This window comes from Pyxicephalus adspersus, chromosome Z (assembly GCF_032062135.1).
Source record: "Pyxicephalus adspersus chromosome Z, UCB_Pads_2.0, whole genome shotgun sequence".
Lineage (NCBI taxonomy): Eukaryota > Metazoa > Chordata > Amphibia > Anura > Pyxicephalidae > Pyxicephalus > Pyxicephalus adspersus.
In genome coordinates, this window is record NC_092871.1 from 4,034,436 (window position 1) to 4,042,070 (window position 7,635).

Genomic DNA, 7,635 nt, shown 5'->3' on the forward strand with positions numbered 1-7,635 from the left:
GAGCATTATGGCAAAAATAACATTAACTCTTCCAGGGGTCTCACAATGAGGGATCTCAAGGAAGAAAAAATGGAATTTACAACGTAGCATTTCACGTGTGTGGGAAGAAGGTTTGCCGGGCCGGCTTACAATTCGTTATATAATAAATGCATATTCGAGAATGGAAATGCAAATCTGCTTTTATTTTCTGCTTTTTAAACCTAAGGTGATTGAAGCCATAAGTGCACTTACAGCAATTAGGTATTGTCCATGGTACTTTTTAAATTATTGATCAGGGGAGGTACCAAGCAAGCCCCTCCTCAGCCAAGGGCCCCCACAGTTCAGTGGCAGGACCCCAGGTCAGTCCTACAGCAGGGCTCACTGTTGGCTATGTCCCCCACTGTTACATATTCCGAATAAGCTTTTATCAGTCTACCCCCACCTATTTTCTAATCTAAACAATAATATGGGGCTATGAAGGGGCACTGCTTGGCCACAGAGATGGTGTAGAGGTAGATCGAAAAAAGCTTGTCCTGAAAATTTTACTTGTAATGCAAATATAAAAAAGTATTACAGACAGTATTCAACTCTTTTCGGCTTTTTAAAAATTTTTATCTATTTAGCTACTATTTTTAAAAAAAAAAATCTTAAAAATCTGAAAGTGTTTTAATGGGTTTTAATGTTTTAATGGGTATAAGGTTGTTTATTTATTTTATTTTTTTTAGAAGAAAACCTTTTTAAATACTTTAGATAAAACCTTTAAAATTTTAATTAAAAACTAGGGGTTGAACTTAATCAAGTTTCATTTAACTTATATACTCAAATAAAAAACCCAGGAACCTTCGTTCATATAAAAAAAATAGAAAAACTTAATTGATTTTAGTATTAACCCAGGACATTAAAACCCTGATTTCAGTGCTAACATCTAAAACAGTAATCAACAGAAATGCCAATAAAAGTAATGTGAATATTTATACCTATGATGTGTTATGTTTAAAGTGTTAATTTAAAAGGAACAAGTCTTGTTTTATTTAGATTTCTTCAGCTTTTAATATGGTTATGATGAGTCACTTGCTTCTAAATAATCTTTTGTGCATTATTGTTGGCCACTAATAAATGAGCTTAGCTCGGCATGTAAAGTGTGTTAAAAAAAATAAAGATTGTCTTTGGGAACTCTCAAACCAGGCAAATGCAGTTCCAGGACACACCACTAGGCATCATCCATGTATAAACCAAGAATCTTTTTTTAGTTTAAACAGTGCTGTTCATTTCTATAAAGAGGAAAGGAGTGTAAGACAAGCTGGAAAGACATCCCGCTGCATCCTCCCCAATAGAAAATGACAGTGTTCATCCATGGTTGAGGCAGCTGCTACTGCTACAGCAGATCACTAAATTATGTTGAGGGACGCTAATAACTTCCTATGGAAAGGGGAGCAAAACTGGGCACCTGGAAGACTAAAGTAACCTTTTGTCTATCAATAAGCCTTGAATTATTCTGAACTTCTGGTGCATTAATATGCCTTGAAGAGATGGGAACTACCTCCATGGCAATCTTTCCAAGGGTGACAAAACTGTGTCACCCTGGGACAAGAAGAGGGTTACTGGCAGCATGAGTAAAAAAGAATTAGGATTGCAAGAATTCAGCAACAAATCATATTATGTTTTTGTTCTTGGCTTTACACTTGCTTTACCTGATTTATGCTGAGACCAATAAATTGGGTTTGGGTGGATTAGGGGTCCCAATTCACAGCCTGGGATGTTTCCATTTTAATTTAAGTTATTCATTGAATTGATCTCATTCTTCACCAAGATACAACTACTGCAACAGAAAACTGAGCCTAAAACTTTTAATGACTAAAAATAAGTTTCGGAGACCCCCTGCGGCTTTATCTCGACATAGAAATGACAGCACGTCCAGGCACCTTGAAAAAGCGATTTTCCTTGTTGCTTTTTTTGCAAGTGGCAGTCAGATAAGGCGGTGATTGATTAGATACATTGATTGGGACATGTATGAGAGATAAGTGAAGGTAAATCTGAAGGCAGCGTACACTCACTGAATAACAAATAGCCAAACAAAGTACTTCCCTGCGGACCGGCGCTCTGTAAAACTGAACCATAAAAAATATTAAAAAAAGGAAAAGAAAAAAAGGAACATGAATTGTACTTTGACACCGGGAACTCCAAGTAACTTTCATGGTGGATATTCTGCTCATGATCATTAAATTCCAACATGAACTTTAATGTGATTTCTGAAATGTCAGGACATTATAGAAACTGGAAATCTAAGACAGCGACTCACATGATAAAATGGATGAATGATGAAGGCAGGGACGAAAGGGCATTGAGTATTCTTGGTTCTCTGTAACCCCCATCTTTAAAGAGATCCTGACACTAAAAGGTTAAAAATCTAAAAATTCCAGGTGAGAAATGATGAAGTTTTTTATTATCTTTCTGATTACCTGTGTATTAAATTGCAGTTGTACATTTGCCACTTTTGGGAATACTGATCCCCCCGCCGTTTGCTGTGGTATCTCCCACAGACTCATACATCAATACAGGATGTGCAAGATGATGGAAGGAACCATTGCATGCAGTGGGGGAGCATGTGTTTACCCCCAAATTGTCATGTATTTGCATTGCCTAGGGATCTGTACACAGCACATTCAAAGCATAGGCTGCTGGAAAGGAAAGACCAAACCCTATATCCGACACCCTCCTGTCCCCGCTTTCTGAAAGTCACATGGTATATGAGTATATTCATGGGTATATTTTTGCCTCTTTATTGGTGCTTAGCATTCCTCAATGATGCAAAGAGAGCTTTGCTGATCTGAAGACATCACTACCATGTTCTGCACCAATTATAAAGTGCAAGTTGCTGTGATGACACCCCCAAGGAAGGGAAAAGCAAATTAGTTAAATGGCACCGAGCATCATTTAGCCGACTCACATTCAAACCATTCTGGGCAAAAACAAGCATGCAACCAAAACTGAAGCAAATAAAGGGAAGTATGACCATCTACTATCAATTCCATTGTGGCTGAATTACTAAAAGAGTAAATATTATTCACTTCAAACCCGTCCACAGTTTTTGTCCCACTTACCTTTCTGATCAGGTAGAAAATTACTCCCCTAGCCACTCTCTTCGCTCCTCCCATGACCTACTAATGACTTCCTCACTCATAACCTCATCACTCGCATGTCTCCTAGACTTTTATAGAGCTGCCCCGACTCTCTGGAATGGTCCTCCTCCTCCTATTCTGCTTGCTCCTACTTTCTGCTCATTTATAAGAACACTTAAAACCCAACTCTTCCCCATCACCTACCCATATTCTTCTGTCTCCTAAGCCCTCATTACTTACCACCATTCCATATCCCCCTCCTATTGTGTGATACTCCCCCCACCTCCTAGATTGTAAGCTCTTGGGTGCAGGGTCCTCTCAGCAGCACTGGTGGTGCTATATAAATACTGTTTATTAATAATAATAATATTAAAATTTTTACTTTACAAGAGAATTGCATTTATATAAATGAGTGCTATGAATTATGTGCAAGCACCTTTTTATTCTTTTGCATTTGATTGAGTGCTCTTTGAAATGTGAATTTCCCCCACATTCCCCCGAGTAAATGAAAATTCCCAGGCATTGTGAACAGACAATATTCAAAGCCTATTACAGGAACTTCGGGTGATGTTCTGTAGTCCTAGTTTTTGTTATCCTGATACAGCAAAGGCAATGACTGTTGTCACCAAAGACAGGAAGTATGTTATTGGCAGAATCATGTTTTTCAAATACAGAGAAAAAGTTTAAATATGGAAAAATAAGCCTGACACTCAATAGCCAGTTGTCACTTCCAATCCCATTCAGCCCTAATAAAACCAATTTTCCAATTTACCAGCTGACCAATCCTAAGTGACAGATTTGGAAAGTTTGATTGGATTTAGACAAATTCAGGAGCACCCATCTGTCCCATGTTGCATCCTATGGCCAACTCATGATTGGAAGGGCACAAATATCAAACCTTGTATACTGTACATGTGAGCTTCTGACCATATGATTACCAATTGGACGTATGGATATGTACCGGCCCATACCATATCCAGGGTGCAGTAATCTGCAATATACTCGTATGATATTTTTGTTTTTGTCCTTAGATACACTTTAATATATAAAGAACTCAGCATCAGCTTTTTCCCTAACAAGGTCTGGACACCGTGGCTCCATTATTAGCGGGGAGACAAAGCAGACATCATTTTGTCTATTTTAGGAATGTCTACAGGCAGCTGACCCGACCTGCCAAGCACAAGTCAGCAATGTATGGCGTTCTCCCGCTAATTTCCCTGCTGAGAAGCTTGGCGGTGTAATGGCGGCCCGGTACTGCTGGAGATATCCTGATACATATGTCCATGCCGCTTCCCTTACTGTTAAGACTCCAAATTGATTCCTACAATACAGGCGACATCGTCACCACTGATAAAATATACCCAGCAAAAATGTGAGCGGCTGGTGGCTAACCATCCTTCAGTTTTACTGCCAGCCCCCATGCCGGGCCGCGCCACGCTTGTGAGACTTATATTTCATTCCAACGAATCCTTCTATTATTCTCACGTAAGCGCTGAACACAAAATGCCATTTATTTGAGGACGGACAATAAAGCATAAACACAACTGTCCAACAGAACATAGTGTACTCAAGGGCTCTCGGGTTTTTTGTTTTTATCTTTTTTTATGCAGCTGTAAATACAATCTAACCACTTCGATGACTGATAATAAAGGACAGCCCCAGCCAAACAGTAACATTTCACACAAGAGGCTCACATGCAAAAGGGCTGGTTATATCTGTGTATGGATTCAATAATAAGGAATAATCCGAATTTTACAGCTATATTACTTTTAAAATAATTTTACCAAAATTTTGACAGAATGTGTCAAAAATGCAATATTTCATTTGAAAAAATTGAATGATTTTGGTAATAAGCAAAGCTGAAGCTAATCTTTACCCTAATGGGAACCTCAGCATTAACTCTCACTCTAATGCAAAACCTAATACTAACTCTGGCCCTAATGTTAAGCCTAACAATAAGAGTATTTGAATGTTAGAAAAGAGACGGGGATTAGGTTGGCAATAGGTTATTTATGTTTTTAAATATTGGTGGGTGCTCCTTTCAAACAGCCTCTGGCTGTCATTTCCCTGCAAACCACCATTTAATGCTGCAGAATTCCTACCTACAAATAAACCATTAAGAATTTTTGAAACATTGGACTCCTTAAGCACTCTGTCATTCCCCCACGACGTTATCTGGTGAATGCTCCCTTCAAACAGTCCCTGGCTGTTATTCTTCTGCAAACACCAACCACCATTTGATGCTGCAGCATTCACATTCACAAAAAAACCACCAAGTCCTTTTGCAATTCTGGACCTGGATCCTGAATAGCTTTTTCAAAGCACTTTACAACACTTTACCATATAATCCTCTGGGATTTTTGTCTGTTATGCAGACCTAGAACATCTTTTGGTTAACACCATTCTAAAATAAAAAGGGAGACCATCTACTTTAAAAAGACTTTACAAATACTCCTCCAAAAATCCTAAGGTTCCACACAGAAGCATTAAACCAACTATAAGTATTTCCCTTTTAGTCTCTACTTTAAACCCTACCCCAAGTACATCCAGACGGTTTCTTCATACATCAACCTTCTATACTCCATTTTGGACATATTACCCTACCAACCACTCATCATCACAAAAACAACCGTCACAATTGTACCCCTGAAGAAGCCTAATTGGCGAAAAGCGTCGGGCAACATATTTGATTGAAACGGTTTATTTCTTATTTGTTGGAAGTGAACTGTATAGCTTGAATATCACAACTCTGTGCTAATGCTAAAACAAAGTTTCATATATATATATATATATATATATGTCTTTTGTAATTATGTATGATGTTTAAGAATATAAATACATAATTAACCTATTGCCAGCCACATTCAAATAGTCCAATTTATTACAGTCCAATTTATTACAGGGTAGCAACAAATTATAAATACCTTCCTAAATACTAATTATGAGAAATCAGAGATAGTATAAAACCCTTTTTTCTATAAGTCCAACAATAACTTTGACTCTAATGCTAACCTATACAATAACTGTAACCCTACTGCTATACCTAATTTTAACGTTGACCCCAATGCTAAGCCTAAGCACAATGCTAACTCTAACCCGAAATCTAACGCAAACCCTATCTTTAACCCTAAAACTATATCTAGCCCTAACCCCAATGCCAGTCCTAATACTGTCAGGGGTCCCCAACCACCAGGCCATAGACTGTTACAGGGTAATGGACTGTGAACTGTCCTTGTCATCTGGGAGGATCAGTGTCCTCTCTATTGTCATTTTGTTCAGCCAATCATACAAACTGAATGCCAGTTGTTTAAACAGGAGCACTAATAACCTTTCCAGGGTTGATGGATGATTTTGGTAATAAACAAAACCAAACTTGATCTAAAACTATGGCAATAGCCCCATATTTGCGTAGGAAACTATAACCAGTGAAAAAATATTTAAGCTCCAAAAAAAGAAAAAAGGATGGAGGCAGCCATGCATGGTGCAGCACTGCATGTTATGTTAATGTGTGCAACGCAGCAATGCAAAGATGTGATCCTGATTTAAGGTATTAGACCAGTGTTTCCTAACCAGGGTTCCTCCAGAAGCTGCCAGGTGTTCTTTAAGCAATGAGCAGTTTGTGCCCCTTCGTTCGAATATTACTGAAAATACAATATTTAGTATAAAAAATGTGTTCCAGTGCTTTATGTTGTTATATTGCTGGCTTTCCGAATTTCAAATTCCAGGAAAACATCACGCCGAGTTTATATCTCCAGAATATACCGGCTATGTCCCAGCACTCCAAACTATCTTCTCCCAAACTTTATTTCTGTGAGAAGCACAAACAATTCATTTGGTTATCTAGTTACTTTTATAAGAAGGAATAAACATACAGCCCGTGTAATTGCTATCCGTAATTGTCTTTACTTCCAGCTGCAAATTAGATTGGAGGATTTACTATCTCTGTCTCGTGTTTATTGCAGCGAGTGTTACAATGAAGGATGTGCGCTGTTTGCAGGAAAGTAAATTGGGGCATAAGGAATATAAATAGGTGCATACGTTTGTGTATTTATATTGTACCACATGAATAATATGACATATTTAGGAAACACGTATGCATATTCATAATAAATCTGCATATGCATTTCATGCTAAATCACCTACGGGTTTTCATTTTGTCTTCCTAAAGAAAAAAGAACGGAAAGTGGTAAGGCTGTCATTGGAAAGGGTCCCATTGCAGTTCCAGAGGAGGAGAACCTATTAGGTAGATGCCACTGGAACAGGGGTCCCCATAGGAGAATTACCCCTCAACTCTCATTCTGGTGATTGTAACTTTTTTAATCACCCTTTGTACTGATAGTTATCAGAACCAATAGGAAGAGCAGGGCTGGCTTGAACTTTTTTCTCCCCTATGCCAGATAACTTGTGGTCAAGGGGAAAATTTGGGAGGGCGGTTATGATGATAGTGGAAGTTCATTGGTGTGAACCTTGATGGTTCTGTGCATCCTATGCCTGCTAACTTGTGGTCAAGGGGCACATTTAGGAGATTAGCCTACTA